This window comes from Protopterus annectens, chromosome 3.part0, assembly GCF_019279795.1.
Source record: "Protopterus annectens isolate FY-2018-M chromosome 3.part0, PAN1.0, whole genome shotgun sequence".
NCBI lineage: Eukaryota > Metazoa > Chordata > Ceratodontiformes > Protopteridae > Protopterus > Protopterus annectens.
In genome coordinates this window covers 594,717,975-594,737,328 of record NC_056731.1, presented here as the reverse complement: position 1 = coordinate 594,737,328, position 19,354 = coordinate 594,717,975, and the positions used below count along the sequence as shown (strand labels likewise).

Genomic DNA, 19,354 nt, shown 5'->3' with positions numbered 1-19,354 from the left:
CTCAGAGGGGCCAGAAATTTGAGACTACCCAGGAGAGCTCCAACCCCAGCTTGAGACCTTAACTTTGTTTTGGAGAAACTCACTCTACCTCCTTTTGAGCGAGCTGCTACTGCAGACTTAAAATTTCTTTCTTGGAAAACAGCTCTCCTTTTAGCAATCACTTCAGCTAGAAGTGTATCTGAATTACAGGCCCTTATGGCAGTGGAGCCTTTCATCATCTTATAGGTTCATAGGTTCATACTAGGCTATCTGCCCAAGGGCATTTATAAGCCTAGCACATAGTTATGTGGCTTTCGCCACCCCTTTAGTTTGAATAAAAACTATGCCTATCATTTTTCTGTGCCTCTGTCAAGCAGTGACACTGAAGTAATCCCTGGGGTATATCTGCGATCTCCCATCCATTGGTCAAGATTCCTCTTGAACAAGGCCAGCGAGGTGCTCTGCCTCACATGTACCGGGATTTTGTTCCACAGCATAGGGAGTCTCTGGGTGATGAATCTGTCCCTCCAGCACGTTCTATTTATAACCGTGTCAAGGTTTAAGTCTCCCGCCCTTGTGGTTCCGAGGGATCTAGATTTTTTGAGGTGAAGCATATTCATCAAATCTGGGTTTGACATGGCCTTATAGGTCAGGCACAGGTCACCTCTGAGCAAGCGGTATGAGACTGAATAGAGCTGGAGTTCTTTCAATCGGGCAGCATAAGACATATTTTTGAGACCCTTTATCCTTTTGGTGAGGAACTTTTGGGGCCTTTCAAGCTGCAGCAGGTGTCTGGTCAGATACATTCTGAACGGGGCATTGTACTCAATCATAGGTCTAATGAGTGATGAGTACAGGGGGACGATGACCTCCCTTGATCTAGATGTGAATCCCTTCATGATCAGGTGGGCGATATAGAAGGTTTTCCTAACTACTTTAGCAACATGAGTGTCAAACGAAAGGCTACTGTCAACTTGGGTCCCCAGATCCCTGATGACTTTTTCTGTGCTCAGTGGATTGCCATCTATATGGTAGCTAGGGGTAACCTTGTTTTTCCCGAAGGGTATGACTATGCATTTTTTGGCATTTAACTTCAGCCCATGGCTCTTGCACCAGTTATCCGTTTCTGTGAGGCCCTTCTGGAGGATATCTGTGTCAGATGTGTTTTCGACTATGGCGCCCAGTTTGCAGTCATCTGCAAACTTTGTCAGCCATAACCCTCCTGTGTTTGCTTGTACTTCAGAAAAGTAGATGCCGAACAAGAGTGGACCCAGGACTGAGCCCTGTGGGACACCACTTGTGACAGGCTTTGAGTCTGACATGGCTCCAGCAACTCTGACCCTCTGGGTTCTGTCACTTAGCCAGTTTGCAACCCATCTTGTGATGTATGGGTTTACATTCAAGCTGATGAGTTTTTCGATGATACCTGAGTGGGGTATTGTGTCGAAGGCCTTTGCCAGGTCGAGGTAGGCTGTATGGACTGCCTTCCCTCATCAATGGCCTTGGTGACTGTCTCAAAAGTCAACCAAGTTTAAGAGGCAGGATCTGCCATTGACAAAGCCAAACTGGGTTGGATCCAAAGTCTGCAAGTTCCCTATGTCTTTATTTATGAGTTCCATTATGATCCTCTCCATGGCTTTGCAGATAAGGCTTGTCAAGCTAATGGGGCGGTAATTTCCAGGGTCTGTGGAGGCACTGCCCTTATGAAGTGGGACCACAGTCGCCGTGCGCCACTCCTTGGGTAATGTATCCTGAGGTGAGGCTAAGATTAAACAGCTGTCCTAACTGTGGGTTTAATTCCTCGTTGAGTTCATGAAGCACACAGCTGGGGACACCATCCGGTCCCATGGATGCTGTGTTTTTTGCCTTAGTGAGGGCAGTTCTCACCTGGGCGTTGGAGATGTTTGGGGGGGCTACAATCCTCTGGAATAGATATCTCTCCTTTTGGGGGGGAGGGGGGGAGAAGGAGCATCTTTCATGCGGACAGGGTGTCCTTCAGAACCAGTCTATCCTTCATGCCCAAGGTGGTATCCAGTGTGGCTCTTAATCAGTCCATTCATTTGCCAACCTTCTTTCCCAATCCACAGAACAAAGGGGAATGGATACTGCATTCCTTAGATGTGCACAGACAACTCAGATTGTACTTGGACAGGACTAAACCTCAAAGGAAATCTGAACAACTGCTGGTAGCATTTGCTGCAGGGGCAGAGGGGAAGGCTATTTCAAAGCAAACCATTTCTAAATGGATAGGCCATTGCATTAATTTCTGCTATAAGCACCATGGAGAACCTATCCCCCAGGGGATCAGACCTCACTCCACCAGAGCAGCATCTTCCTGTACAGCCTTTCTCAGAGGCGTCCATACCAGGGATATCCTAGAAGCTGCTACCTGGAGTTCTGTACATCCTTTCACCAAGCAGTATCATTTGCCAATTTTCTCTAAATCCAGAGCTGGCTTTGCCACTGCAGTCTTGCAGGGCCTTATAGCTGGTCCTAATGCTATCTAAATTCCTCTTCACAACCATAGCTTTGTGAATCTACCCAAATGTAATGACTGCAACAGTGAAACACGAAAAACATAGTACAGTTGTGTACACTTACCATAAATGTAGATGTTCTCGTGTATTCACTGTTACAGTCCTGGTTACCCTTCCTCCAGCCCCCTAACTTCTTTTGGCTATAACTCTACTTTCCTTTACTATGCTTAAAAGCCTTGTTCGTGTATTTGCTTTTTTTCTTGGAAGTACATCATTGTACTTTTATATTTAATTGCTCCCCATTAGGGGGGCACCTGACATCTGGGGCAAGAAAAACTGATGTAATGGCGTCGGCTGCATGTTTTATACCCCTGATGACCTGACTTCATGGAAAAAGGGACAGCAACCAACGCAGAACCCAAGACTTTGTTAATCAGGCTGACTGAGGGCTACCTGCAAGCAGATAACCCAAATGTAATAACTGCAACAGTGAATACACTCTAACATCTACATTTATGGTAAGTGTACACAACTGTACTTTCTGTGCCCCCCTTATCCTTGGAGCTCCTTTCTCCTTTCCATAAATGTTGCGTCACATCAGATCTCTCTTTCCCTCCCATGTCTGTGTTACTTTTTTTATACTTTTCAAAAATCTCTAGCTTTTGTTCTTTATATTTTTGCACCTCCTAGATTGCTTTTTTCCCCCCAAAGGGTTCAGGTTTTCTTAGCCCATATATTGATTTTCATGAATCTGTTGTATTAATGAACACAACTTTTATTTGAAATTTTAACGATTTTTCTTGTGCAAGTATTTTTCTTTCCTATAACTTCTCTCTTAATCTTTTTGAATATCTTCTATCTGAAAATTCTTGGCTTTGACCTTGGCAAATTTAGACCCATTGCTATTCTTTCACCTCTCTCTAATATCCTAGAGAAATGTGTCCATAACCAAATCTTACATCACTTCCTACAAGAAAACCTACTCACCCCCACACAACATGGCTTTCTTCCAAAGCACAGTACCTCCATTGCTCTTATCTCCTTCATTAACACTATATCCCAAGCTAGGGATAAAAAGAAACTCATTTCCACCTTATTCCTTGACCTCTGTAAAGCTTTTGACACTGTGTCCCACCCTCTACTTCTTACTAAACTCTCTGAACTTTATCTGTCCCCTTTAACCATCTCCTAGTTTGCCAGTTACCTCTCTGATCGGCTACAGTCAGTTAAATGGCTCTCTACTGCATCTCCTGCCCTCCCTATCAAAATGGGAGTACCCTAAGGGTCTATTCTAAGCCCTCTTCTGTTCAACATTTTTACTAATCTTTTAAATACTTCCTGTCCTCATTCATATTTCGTGCAATATGCTGATGACGCCATGGTCATTACTATAGTGGATTCCCTTTCTGACCTAAATACTCTCACACAAAAATCCTTCCATTCAGTTGAAGACTGGCTCACCAAGAATCAGCTGATTCTTAACCCTAAAAAACAAAACTCCTGCTTTTCACCCATAAAATCCTGAACCATCTTAAGTCTACCTTCTCGATCTCTAACCTTAATAATACACCTATCTCATACCAAGCTTCTAGGGGTTATCATAGACGACCAACTCAAATTCAATCTACACATCACCAATAACATTAAAAAAACTCAGACTTCTGTATCTGAACAAAAAAAAATTTTCACCAACAGTTCCAAAATCCCTCTATCCCATGCTTCCTTCCTTCCAAGCCTCTTCTATGGCTCTCAAATCCTCACAAACCTAAAATTCTCACTCCTGTCTAAGCTAGAATCTACTTGCAACAAAATAGCTAGATCTACTTGCAACAAAATAGCTAGATTTGCAGCAGGTCAAACTTATCAGTTTCACCACTGTCTTGCTCTCAAAAGCCTATACTGGTTAGAAATTCCCCACCAACTTCAAATCTCTCTGCTTCAGGTCATGCATTATATCATATTATATATATGTACCTGCCGTCTGCTTGCCCTGAACTGCCTCACTACTATACCCCCAGTCTCTATGAAGTTCCGAACAAAACCTCCTCATTATCTACAAACCTAAAAGCAAAACTGGACAAAACGTGTACAGCTACTCTCCTGCCCAAGTGTGGAACAAACTCCCACTACACATCAGGAATATTAATCATCCTCAGAGATTCAAGATTGCTCTCAAAACCTACCTAAACATTACATGGATCTGTCACTGTACTCACCCACCATGACAACACTCCTGGTTCCCTCAGTCCATCCTTTCAACTCTCTTCCTCTCATGTCCACTTTTACCTTGAAATTCAGTTCCCTTCCTCTTCCATACTAACAAGAACTATATCTCCCACTCTCTTGTCTCTACTCTTTTAACCTTACATTCCTCCTGTCCTACTACTGTAGGATTTTTCCTCCTATCTGAACTCTAGCTACAACTTCAGATACTGTTAGGCTTATGTAATTGTATATGTACCACTCAAAGTATCTGTGGTATATGCTTGTATATAACTTCTGATGTACAATTACACTGTGCATTTGTTATACTATGTGTGCACACCTTTGGACTTGCTATCCTACTTATTTCTATTTGTCTATACAATTTGGATTTTTTACTTAGACTATTTGTCTGTATTACTTGTTGAGCTTTTCTTGCCGGGCCTTTGCTGAAGAAGGGCTTGTAACCAGTTGGACCAATCTGGTCAACAAATATCAAATAAAATAAAATAAATAATAATTTTGCATAATAGTAACAATACATAATTTATTTCGTATTCTCAGTAGTCCACACAATCATCTTTATGGCTGTTTTTGACCTGTCAGTTTTTGTGGTTTTATGGACTTCAACGTCCTTTTACAACAGGGGCGGGGTCTTCCTCCCCATCAGCCTGGCCTAGCCCCATTGTAGGAATGTTTCTGTGTCTTTTTTACACTGTCATTTTTTTCCAGTCCTGGCACCAGTGTGCCTACCAGAATTGGGTACTTTTTTTATCTTGGGACTTGTACACATGTCTGTTTTTTTTTTTTTTTGTATATTTTAACCTACTTCTGTCCATGATGTATGCTATATAAAATACAGTCTATATCAGTGCTGTCTTGGTGAAATTTTGTAAAAGCAGAGTCCATTTTGTGCAGGTACTCACAAGTCTTGAAGATGAATTCAATTCCTTCAGCACTACTCTCCTTTGCTTGGTGATTTTCTCCTCTCTGCATTCAGAGCACAAATCTAAACCATTACGCCGTAAGGACAAACTTCTCCATTTATAGCTCAGCTGGTTATTTCCTATGCACCATTTACATAGTTAAACTATGGAAATCACTCCATTTAACTGTAATGAAAACAAATACTCACCCCTCCCTCAAAAAGGAACTAAAAAACATCTAACAAGCTGCCCTTGTTCATCTTCTGGTAAGCCTTTGTCTTGTAAGTGCCAAAATGTCAAGAACCATCAGTTCAAAGGGATACCCTAACCCCCTACCAACTAACAGCAATTTATATTTATCTTCTTCAAATCATAGCACTTCCTCAAATATCTCCTGTTTACTACCCTGAACTTTAAACAACATTTTCCATCTTTACTCCCTACTGTCTTCATTTCCATAGATGACTTTCAATTGTATTCGGTATTTCAGTCATCCTATATGGTGCGCTTTCCTTTTCGCCACTCTTATTTATCCCATTAGAAACTTGATTGTCTACTGTTTATATTTACGACCTGTTGGATACTTCCAAGAAGTACTTATGTACATGCATGTATAATACCAGTTTTCTGTATTTTTCCTATGATTATTACTGTTTTTCCATGCGTTTTACTGTCTGTATACATTGTCTTTTACGTATTTCTCTTTACCCTTTATATTCATCCTTTATGCCTTCTCCTTTCACTCTGTACAAACTTCTGTAACAAAAAGTGTTTTCTCAAACTAGACCATCTACCGTAGCCATAGCTGTATTTATTAAAGTAGGTCCTGATGCACTAACTTACCCAGTCTCCATATTGCTCATATTGCTCAACTGCATCATCACAAAAAATCAAGTCTCCTATCTGTAGAAAAAAATGAATTATGCCTCGGCATGAAGGAGGAAGTGGTATAGATGCTATAACTCTAGGTCTATAGCTATTGTACCTTTACTATCATAAGTTCTGAAATGCATTTATTCTCAGCTTCAAAAAATGACAATCTCTTCTCCAAACACAACATGGCTTTCACCCACAGTACAACAACGGCCTTCCTTAACTTCACCAGTATATTTAATCTGTGCAGAAATGCAGGTAACCTGGTATCATCCATTTTCCTTGACCTCATCAAAGCATTTGGCACTGTCCTCAAAAAAAAAAAAAACTATCATAACATTCTTCTCTTGGCATCAATCCCCTCTTTCCTGGTTTCACAGTTACCTATACAACAGAGAACAGACTGTTAAATGGGAAAGAAGAGGAACTTTTTAACATCAGTATAAATGTTCTCCATACAGCAACCACACAGGTAAATATAATACAGTATGAAGATGAATCCACACCTATCTGCTTCCATCCTCTCTGAGCTATAAAAAATATCACAAGAAGCCTTTGCATTTGTTGAGTTGTGGATGCCTAAGACTAACTTTCCAACTAACCAAAGAAAACAAAAGTTAATCCTCTTCTTACTCAAATAACTTGTAGTACAATAGCAAAATGTTCACAATTGAAAAGTACCACACATTAAACTACTTGGTGTCAATATAGACAGGAACCTTAAATCTGACCACCACATTTACAAATTATCAAGAAAGTCCACCAGAAACTTGGTACTCTCTTTTGAACTAGCCCCTACCTTACAAATGTTACTAGAAGAAATATTGCCTCTTCTCTTCTTACATCCTCTCCACCCGTTTATGCATCTCCATTTCTCACAAAACTACTTACCACCTATAAGATGAAGCATGATGCATGTGTATAATAGAACAGCCAAATTCACTGCCACCCTCCCATGTAAAACACACCAAAGAATAGCCCTTAAACCGATAAATGGATTTAATTACCATACCACACAGAATACAGTTCCTCACAGCTGGTAATCTTGTCCTTTAACATTAATAACATCCCTCCTTATACAACATCTTACAATACCGCATACCAACTAGGGATCTGCTCTTCATAATGCAATCTTGATGATTACTAACAAAACAGTTTGGTACAAGACTCCCTGCATTGTAATTATATCTCAAAACTTTGGAACTCCATGTCACTTCACCTAAAGCAAACAGATAAGCTGAATACCTTTAAATTACAACTTGGTATCGATGAAGCTCCTGGATTTGTTCTTGCTGTATATCAGGCTAATTCCACATCCTTCACTTCTCCACAGTACCAGATTATTATGTTATAAAAAAACTACCTTGCTCAGATTTAATGTATGCCTGGATACTATTCAACTTCTAGCAATGTATGTATGTTCAACTTCTTATCTTACACTTCTAATTTGTACTTTTAGTTGTTTATATGCAGGTCATGTACTATTTCAGAGTTGTAAATACTTTTCAGTAAGATGCAGAATTGCAAACATTCTTTCTGTAAGTAACTAGCTGCTATAACTTTGCATTTGCTTTCTGTATTTTAGTCTTTTCTGTTCTGTACTTTTTTTTAAGCCTTTTTCCTCTGGTCCTTCATTGAAAAGGGCCAGTAAACAAATGATGATAGAGAGAGGGAGAGACAGAGAGAGAAATAGATAGATAAATAGAGAGATAATAGTCTCAGAGGTAGGTACTAGGCTAACTACCCTTGCTGGCCATTTTAAGCCTAGCCAGTTTCCCTTAAACTCACATTAACACAATTTTAGTTGCAAACATTATGGATCACAGACCTTGTTGAGAAAACTGTAGTTGCAAACATTATACATCACTTATAGTATATGCTGTCATTGTTAATTAAGTATTACATAACTCATTCAAATCCTGCCTTCTGTCCAGTTTCCCTTTTTGTGCCGTAATTAACCAATCTCATTTGGTTAGAGATTGGCCTTACCCATCTCATTGTCGATAATTTTATATTGCTCCTCACGAGTATAGGTCCCTGGGATAGATGACTTCCTAAAGGCTAAAATAATGCATTTTTGGTATTTGGCTTATGCCCGTGATTTTACCAACAGATATTTATGTGGGACAAACCTTCCTGCAGGATAACTTAGTCACTGGGGGATTCAGTGACTGCTCCTAGCTTGCAGTCATCTGGAAACGTAGTCAGCCAGAACCCTTATCATATTGGCTTTTACTTCAGAAAAGTAGATGCTGACCAGGAGAAGTCCCAGCACAGAACCTGGGGACTCCACTGCTAAATGATCTCTTTGTGGAAGTAACGGGAAATTCCCCTATTTTGATTTCCTGCATCCTATCTGTGAGCCAGTTTGCAATTCAGTGGGTGACTTAGAGGTTTATTTCCAATTTTTATAGTTTTCTAGTATGCCTGCGTGGGGAATTGTTACAGGCTTTGTCCAGGTCAATGTATGAGGTATGTGCCATTTTGCCTTTATCCATTGTTTGGTGACCTTTTTAAAAAGAATCCACCAGCCGGAGTAAGCATGACCTGCTCTTGACAAATCCATGCTGAGATACATTCAGTGTTTGGAGGCTCCCAATCTCCTGATTGATTAGTTCTATGATAATGCATAACTGAAATTGTTATTGTGGAGCTTTTCTCCTAGGTCATCTGCTGAAAAGGTGTTAATGTACAGTCGGACTGTTCTAGTCAAAATATGGAAATAAATAAATATATACATACTAAGTAATATCATCAGGGTTTTTCCTATTTATTCCCTGGCATTTCATATGGTTTGTAAAGCAGTCTTGAAAGGAGTTTTTTTTCACTGCAAATAATCCTTGATTCACCCTGTTCCCCCAGGGAACTTGAATTTTATGGTTTTAGAAATTGTCTAAGCATCTATTTCATCTAGGGAATTCCAGTGAGATGAAAATAAATTTTTGACCTGGCAAACTGTTCTTCTGCAAAAAGAGTTTGAGCTTCGTGCTCTGTCATCTAAATTTCCTCATCTGATTGTTTATTTATTGGCATTTGTTTACCAGGATTGTCCACTAGTCTGTTGAGAGCCTTTTTCAGTGGAGGCCTGGGGAGAAAAGCTCCATAAGAAAACACAATTAACAATATGAAAATTTACACAGGAAAAAAAATTTACAAAAAATTGGCTAAATAGAATTTATATGAAAAATACATTGGCAGCTAGTTCAAACAAAATTACATGAAATATAACATTTACAGAAAATTGACTGCAAGGAATTTGCATGAAAAACATAAGCAAAAGCAAACAAAGATTGGCAATTAGTACAAGCAGAGAGTAGAGAAGAGAGTGAAATCATCTAGCGAGTATGATTATGTGCAATATTAGGGATACTGATAAGTTAAATAAAAAGTAAAAAGTGGTACAATATGCAGGTGCAATGAAGATATCTGCAGAGACTTAATTGTTAAGAGTAAATTCAAGATGTGTGTGTATATAAGAAGGAGATGACAGGTTATGGAAGGAGGAGGTTTAATACAAGTACAGATCCAGTTAACAAAGAGATATCTACGCAAAGATGGTTTGAAAGAAGATATTTGAAAGAAGATATTTCCTGCAGATAGTTTCAAACTTGGAACTAATCCTTCCTTTATGCTGAAAGTGACTACTTAAACCAATCAATGTTAGTCCATTTGTTTACTAGTATTTTTTCCACTTTATTCCAGCTTACACAGTTTAGATGTACACAGACAATTTAAATTTTACCTTCATCACACACACACAAAAAAGAGAAAACGTGAACAATTGTTTTTTATTTTTCATATTCTTTTGCTAAGAAAGTTAAAAAAAGCATGTAAGGTTACCCTTTCCATGTGAATTTTTGATTATACTAGTTATTGTTACTTTTCCTGTGACAGACCCGTTAGACTAAAAATGCAGCCTATGAGAACTCGGGACAAATTCAGTGTTTTTCTACAAAATTTACCTGTGAAGGAGATTATGGCAGCTATTGCATGGTCATCGATACGTACATTTGCTAAGAATTACTGTTCATAGGTTCTTACTAGGTTATTGATCCCTGATAATTTTTATAATTCTAAATTTGCATTCCCATGATTTTTTAGCCCTTTTAATTTAAGTATGTAGGACCCAGAGCTGGGCAGAATGTTTACATGTCATCCCATCATGTGTTAAACCAGGGGTGAATTTGTGGTTTACCATCTATTCATCCAGAATACAAGAGAAGTACTTGCTTTATGTGGAAATTAAGATCATCTTCCAAGAAGTGATATTTTATGTGATGCATGTCTAACCCAGCAACGTGTTCTGTTTATATTACATAAGTAATTTAGAGCTCTTGAAGTGGGTACCATTTTACTTGCAAATGTGCAGTAGATCTGAGAGGATAGGGACTTTTTAGGTTGTGTACTTGAGACAGCGATTATCCCTTAGTATCCTGTATGATACCAGGAAGAGAGATGAGGTTTTGTGATTACCGTTGTAATTTTTGTGATTTAGGCCCTTTATTTTCTTGATGAGAAAGCATTCTGGCCTTTTGAGGTTGTGTTAAGCATTTGGAGAGGTACATATTGTAGGAGACACTGTACTCAATGATTGGCCTAATAAGTGACATATAGTGGAATGATCATATCCCTGGAACTAGATGACATATCCTTATTAATGAAGTGTTCAATGAAAAAGGACTATCTTACTCTAATGGTGATTGATGTACAGTGTATTGCCCACATAGATTCTTAGGTACCTAACTAGCAGATCAATGTTCAGGAGTGTGTTGTTGATTTGATAGTTATAGGGAATATCATGCTTTTTGAAGGAGACTGTTATACATTTTTGGCATTTGTTTTAGTCCTTGGTTATGACACCAGCTATTTGTTTAGGAAAGGCCTTCTGTCTCCAGGTGTCCTCTGAAGAGTGTATGATGGTACTAAGTTTACAGTCATCTGCAAACTTTGTCAGCCATAAACCCTTAACATTAGCTTTGACCTCCGAGAAGTAAATGTCAAAGAGGAGTGGCCCAAGCACTGAACCCTGGGAAAAAAAAAAAAAAAAAAAAACACCACCACACAGTGAATCAGTATTGTAGCACAAACACAGACATCTACTAATCTGAGGGTGTAACTTGATAGTGACCATTGTTAATTCACACATACCATTGTAGACTTGCTCCCGTAATAACTCCTGTGATCAAAAACAATGCCATCACATATTGTGTGCTTGCTTCTACACTTTCCTATCAATTGTGACTCAGTTAAATGAAGTTTTGTTGAAATGAATTTTCAGTCAATTGTGTCTGGCCATTTGTGGTTAATGAGCATTCAGTCAAGTGAGATAAATCTAAGTATACATGCCATTACATCATGAACAGCTAGTGGTACCTAGCCTTGGTAGGTTCAGCGTAATTTAACAAGGACAAAGTTACCTACTTTAGCACGACACCCCCTTTCATGTTCTTTGTCTCATTATTTCTATACTAACTGTATAAGGTAGTGCTGCATTGAGGGGGTTCATCTGATGGAATATTTTGTGGATTCAGTTATGGGTTTTATGGGTTGATTGCTGTATTTGAGAGATTTACTCAACCACAACACATTGTAATAGGTAAGATTTCACATAGGCACCCTTGGCTGAATTTGGCTTATTTGCATTAATAGTGCAGCCTGCTCAGAATGCCAGATAGGGTGGATTACTATTGTCCTGCTTTAGCAAGTCTTCTTCTTCTTTCGGCTGCTCCCGTTAGGGGTCGCCACAGTGGATCAACTGTTTCCATTTCTTCCTGTCCTCTGCATCATGCTCTGTCACACCATTCACCTGCATGTCCTCTCACCACATCCATAAAACTTATCTTAGGCCTTTCTCTTTTCCTCTTACCTGGCAGCTTCATCCTTAACATCTTTTTCCCAATATACTCTGCATCCCTCCTCAGCACATGTCCAAACCAATGTAATCTTGCCTCTATGGCTTTGTCTCCAAGCCTTCCAACCTGGGCTGACCCTCTAATATACTTATTCCTAATCCTGTCCATCCTCTTCACACCCAGTGCAAATCTTAACATCTTCAACTCTGCCAAGTCAAGCTCTGACTCCTGTCTTTTTGTCAATGCCACCGTCTCCAACCCATATAACATAGTTGGTCTCACTACCCTCTTGTAGACCTTTCCTTTCACTTTTACTGGTACTCGTCTGTCACAAATCACTCTTGACACTCTTCTCCACCCACTCCATCCTGCCTGTACTCTCTTCTTCACCTCTCTTCCACATTCGCTATTACTCTGAACTGTTGATCCCAAGTATTTAAACTCATCCACCTTCACCACCTCTACTCCCTGCATCCTCACCATTCCTCTATCCTCCCTCTCATTCACACACACATATTCTGTCTTAGTCCTGCTGACCTTCATTCCTCTTCTCTCTAGAGCATATCTCCACCTCTCCAGGGTCTCCTCCACGTGTTCCCTACTCTCACTACAGATCACAATGTCATCTGCAAACATTATAGTTCACGGGGACTCCTGTCTGATCTCGTCTGTCAACCTGTCCATCACCATTGCAAATAAGAAAGGGCTCAGAGCTGATCCTTGATGTAATCCCACCTCCACCTTAAACGCATCCGTCACTCCCACTGCAGACCTCACCGCTGTCACACTACCCTCGCACATATTCTGTACCACTCTTACATACTTCTCTGACACTCCCGACTTCCTCATACAATACCACAACTCCTCTCTAGGCACCCTGTCATATGCTTTCTCTAAATCCACAAAGACACAGTGCAACTCCTTCTGACCTTCTCTGTACTTCTCCATCAACACTCTCAGAGCAAACATCGCATCTGTAGTGCTCTTTCCTGGCATGAAATCATACTGCTGATCACTAATTGCTTTAGCAAGTAATAATGTTTAATGTGATATGCAAGATCGAAATGTGACTTTTACTAACTGTTTGTGTTATTCCCTCTGCAGTACGCTTACACGTTCTGAATTCTAAGGGTTCTGTGGTATGTATATGGATAATTATTCATATGCATTTCCCACAGCTGTCACTGTATGACGCACTGCCTGAATTGGGAAGCCTCTCGTAGGCCATCTGCAGTTCACAGTCATGCACAATAGACATATTCTGCATTTATCCCCTTTGTTTAGTTATGGCCTTGCTCACCAAGCTTTGGTTTAACATCAGGCAGAGAGCATATTCATTTCTGTACATGAAGAAATCTCTAGCCAGCTGATCTCTATTGTAGTATTGTTTCACGGTGAAAAAATAACTATATGTATATCCAAATCTCCCCTTTCTAGCTCCCCCTAATTCTTTTGTGAGACTGTGGTATCTTTGGTTTGGCTACTGAGACTAGTGAGATGTTGAAGGTCCAGGGATAGTGGCTTAGCTCCCTCCCTTCCTCACCTCATCTTCTCTACCTTCATTATAGTTATTGTATCCATTAGATGGGCTAGTATGTATCCTTTAGTGGACCTCACTGTTAAGGCAGAAGGTCACTCGTCTAAGGAGCTCTTACAGATGAGCTAGGTATCAGAACCAGGCTTCACTACTTGGTGGGAGATGAAAGCTGATTTCCCTGTCAGGTGGAGAAGGGGGTGGGGTCCTGACTCCACACCCTCTTAGGCCTGGGATAACTTCGTTTTTCCCAGTGTAGTGGGGAAGAGGATCTCACCCTTCTGTTTACTTCCCTGTCCGATACAAAGATAGTGGCAGCACTTGGGATATGTTTGGGCCTTCTGTTTTGTGGAGTGCCTGCCTTTCCCTGATTGGAAATAATCTGACCTAGATGGCGCTCTGTCAGGACTGTTCAATCCCTTAGAGCTGGCATTGGCTGGAGGAGAGTCAATCCATTCTGCATTCACTATTTCAGGGCACAGGCTTGCCCTAGCATGGAGTCTGGGAATTTGTCCATTGGGATCACTGGGTTTCACACTAGTAGTCATTTAAGTTACTTCCACTTACATTTAGATAGGTCTGGGTTCATCTTCCCAAGAGTCTATCATTTTTGAATGGTTGGCTTCATGCAAACCTTCTTTTCATTTTCTTTATTGTACTCTTTGACAATTTAAACATGTTTTAAGAGCAGTATAATTAACCTTTAATGTGTTAAGTAACTGAAATACAAAACCCTGCCATTTTGCAGTCATCATTTCTAGTTTTCTTTAATTCTATTCTCATTGCTTTCTTTAAAATGTTGGGACATCTGATATTTTTAGCATTTTGTTGTCCATTTAATGAAAAAGGTGCAGAGTTAAAATACACATGCAAGAAGTAAATACTGTTCATTTTGTTGATGTGCAGTTGATCATATTATATTATTTATTTATTTATTGGAATTGGTTTACCTGGATGGTGCACTGATCAGTTCTGAGTAATTTCTTAAGCCTGGGTCAAAAACTGACCAAACATATAATAGACAAGAGTACAATAATGCATAAGTGTTAGTAAAACAGTATAGTGGTAGAGTAATGCTATGGAAATGCAGTAAATCCAATCTATTAATTTACAGTATGTACAAACATATTGTAAATTAGAAGAGAATGAATTAGGTATGTGAAAAGGGGCAAAGGATCTTAGTAGAGTTAGATTGAAGAAGAGTTAAAGGCGTCTTAAGTTGTTTGAACTGAGGGGGGTAGCAGGTACATTCTGCAGTGATTTTAGTAGAGAACAGAACTTGGAATAAGACTATGAATCCTTAACTTTACTTGGGAGGGACCTTTACAGTTTGGGCTCAAGAAATGAGAATACATAATCACAGATATGTAGCTTGGAGTGTGGGATTTGTGTTTCAGGTCTGTCGGGGAATGTCTTATTAGTTTTGAGGTTAAAGAAAAGAGAGTATGTTTATGCTGGAGTTTGAACAGTAGTGATCATAGGAGCAGGTCTACTCTTTGAACTAGGAATCACTATTCCATTTTTAGTGTTGTATAGTGGTTGTCATTTCTTGGAGATAAAACTATTACATCTTGTATTCAAGTGTTTGAATAGTAGTGCAGTTTTCGGTAGAGGCTGCTGATGTAAGAGACAGGCTGAATTTGTGTTGAGGGAGTAGGATTCCTTTCCCTATGGCAAATCTAGTGCAGTGTGAGAGATATCCCAGAAAAGTAAATGATTAATTTTTTTATGTGCATACCGAGGTTCAGGTAGAAGTTGAGTGAGGGGTCTAACCAAATGCAAAGTTGCTTGAAAGGAAAGGCTTGTTCTAAGAGATGGTTGTCATGATCATAGATTGCTAATGTTTTCTTGGGTCTTCTGATTTTTTAGTACTAAAAAACATAAATGTAGTTTTATATGTTATTACCACAAATATATGCTTTTACAGTGGCTTCCCCACATATGATTTCCTGCTAGTCATGCAGGTTCTGACTGGCCAAACACGACTGTTCAAATTACCTGCTGGTCATAGGTAGTATCCTTGTCGGGCGGGAAGTACAGGATTACAGTCTGTGTGTTTTAGGAATTTTTATCCTTTGCGTATTCCTGTATGACCACGGGAATGGAACAAAAGGATAAATAAAAACAATGCCTTGCTCTTCCACTAACAAAAACACTAGAACACAGAAATAATGTAATACTTTAGATTGTATTAACATAGATTTTGCAATTAAATGAGCTTTCAGACCCATATAAGCTCTTCATTGTTAGCTAGTATTTTTAAGTTGGAGAATATGTGGGGGACTTGCCACTGTAAAAAAAATACTAACTTTCTTCTATGTCAGTGGGTTTTAATGTTTTGCATTCTTGATCAGTTGTGTTTTTTTTTGTTTGCATGTTTTTTGTTTTGAGTTCTTGTAAGTAGTGGAAGCTTTTGTAGCAGTAAACCAAACAAGAATGTTTCCGCACTGAATATTTTCTAACAATGGGTGAAAAGTTAGTGGCTAAAGATGGAAGATAAAATTATTCTTGTTCAGAGCATTGCTTTACTAAGCATCACAACTAATAGCACTTACAGAAATGTAAACAGTACATCAAAGTAGGAAAAATCGTATTGAATTCAACACACATACCTTTTATATGCAGTATAGGATTAATGTCGTAATTTTGTACTTGAGAGCTGCACCATAGTTTCTGATTTTCTTTAACCTCCACTGCTTCTGTTACTGTGTTGTAGTCTGAAGTAAGATGTTACCTTATGGTAAGGGTCTAGTCTTTGGAGCAATACTAAAGAGAGGTTAAAAGGAGCTATGGGCTTGCATATTACACCAAGATCTGCAAATGGGTGACGAGTTTAAGCTTGAATCTAAGAAGTACAGAATGCAGCTGGGAAACACAATTCATTGGAAAAGTAAAAGATGGTTTGAGGTAATATACTAGTAACAGTAGGAATGGATTAAGGACCGAGGGTACTATCTTGGATTATATAACAACAAGGAAACCTTGTAAAAGTATACCAGGAAGGAAAAGGGGAATACTATTTCTACAGGAAGAGGCAGTCACTCTTTAATGAAAGAAGCTATTAGTTGTTTTAAATGAATGGCTGATGATGCATTTGTATGGACAGAATGGAGGAAGTCCCAGGAAAAGATAAAAGAAATTGTGGAAGGTGTAATCTAGGAACTGCATTACAATGATGATAGTAAAATAAAGAGGGGCTTTCATACATCAGTAAATATTAGTAAGTCAAAATGAAATTAAAATACAGTGCACTGCTTCAGGTAGTGGGTGTTGCCAAAGTTTTCTTGGTATGATATATAGTTACTTCTGAGATAGCTCACAGGCACTGGTCACATGACATTTTAATATGCATAAGTTCACATCAATCCATCAAAGAGAGTTATGTCCAAATATCAACAGATTCATGAATAAGAAGGAAACTGTAGAACAACAGATAATTAAAAGTGGTAGCAGGCAGTAGTATTTATTAATATAGCATACTATCTTTATTTAAAGGCTGAAACAGCAACAATAATCCCCTGAGGGTAAAGGGGCACAAATGAAATTATCAAAGTCCTCATGTTAAATAGTGCTATTTTACTTTTGCATATTGACAGCTTATTAAACAGACTGCCTAACGTATGCTTTCCCTTCCCAGGATACAGATTTTTCTTCAGTGCAAGTCCAGGGCTAAGAGTAAGTAGAGACACTGTTCTTTTTATAATGTCAAGCTCCTTGTAGGCATCATCTTCCAAATTTCATCCCCAGATGACTATGACCCAAACTGTGTAGCTATTAATATCCTCCCAAAATTTGGCTTAACCTCATTGTACTTTACTGTATATAACACCCCAGCAAATCTGAACAAAGTTGCATCATTTTTACTATTATAATAAAACTAAAAAAACCTAACAACAGCATAACTCTAATTCCAATTTAAACCTCCTCAATCCCAACATTTGTAGAATTTTTGAGATCGTTACATTCCATGGCCTCATTCATTTAGTAAAAGAATATACCAGGCCAAACTTATTTTGACTTGGTAATGATAAACTCCCTAGATGTAAACTCTTCACTAGATATACAACTACCTTCCATTAGTGAGCATTATCTAATTTCTTTAACATTAAAAATCCATAATGCAAAATCCCTTCTCTTACTAATCAACTTCAAATTGAAAATTCATAAAAAATTGCAAGACTCCACAATGAGTTCTCAAATTAGCATAAAGTGAAAAAAAGTCCACTTAGATCGGTAGTCTACCCCCATTTAAAAAATACAAAAATAAATTTATATATGCAAACATAAATACATGTATTCATATATTTTACTGTACTTACATAAAAACAACAGTAAATAAAAAAGATGATGAGGGTATTCAGGAAAAATATTAAGACCTCACTGCAATAAATCTCACTGCAATAAATAGTGTAACAGAAACTGCATGGCATGACTCAAGGTGGTTTACGTAAAGATGACTAGTCACAAAAGTGGCAGTCATTGTGTAGTTTGGTATACCACATTATGATAGGTCAGTAGAGGCCATCAACATTCAGGTAGTGTATTTTCCTTGATGTGTGTCCACACATTTATCGAAGTGCAGTTTGTGTGCTGCTTGGGCAGTTGTGAGAGCCAGTACAAAGACTACAAAGTCATAAGTGTGATGTGTTGGGTATGTTTACTTCTTAAATGGGAAGGAAATGGGGCAACTAGACAGAGTAAAAGGGGAAAAGCACTTAAGAGGACACACAGAAGGGCAAAGGGAAGGGAAGGGTGGCTTGAGGTGAGGGAAGGAGGTATTTATTTTGTAACAGGTCTCTTTTTTTTAGAGAAGAAGGTTTGAAAGCGAGGGAAGCGGGGGGACCATGTGGGTGAGAATGGGGGTATTGGTATGGCAACAAGAGAAGATGTACAGATGTCAAAGACAGAAAGAAGAGGTGATGACCAAAAGGTTGGCAATAATGAAGAGAAGCAGAGAAGCCATGTGTAGCCAGCCAGTGATGGGGAGGATTAGAAAACAAACAGAGGAAGATAACTGACACAGAATAGAGGGAGATACCATGAAAGGGAAAATGGTTGGATGATTATGTTTAGTCAAGCCATTGCAGCAGAAAACCCAGCTAGAAGTAATTGTCCTTCATGGCTGACATCATAGGCATGCTGTGGCACTAACTCAAACAAAGCCTTCGCAAGTATGGCAAGAGCAGTTGCCCACAGAAAAGTCCAAAATCCAACAAAAACGACCAGCACTCCAACAGTGGAGTCAAAAATTATAAACATTTAATTATAAAGGTAGCCCAAATAATTCACTGCATATAAATGCAGCTTGAACAATAGTAAACACAATCAAACCAGTTTCGGCATTAAAACCTTCATCAGTGAGTCAGTGTGTGGTACTGGTGGCAGGATGGGTAAGGCTGATTCTCCATGCGACTCTGCTAGTCACATAAAAATACAGTCCAGGTGCCAAACTGGGTCTTGAGCCATCAGTCCACCTCAGTCCTGACCAACTGCTATTCCTCGCACTAGATA

The 19,354-nt window shown here is 39.1% G+C and overlaps 1 protein-coding gene across 13 annotated transcripts in view; it reads left to right on the top strand.

The window, feature by feature from the left end:
* The window catches only part of ARPP21 (cAMP regulated phosphoprotein 21), a 1,402,215-nt gene that overhangs the window by 475,605 nt on the left and 907,256 nt on the right, over positions 1-19,354 (top strand). The gene's annotated exons all lie outside the window — the stretch shown is intronic.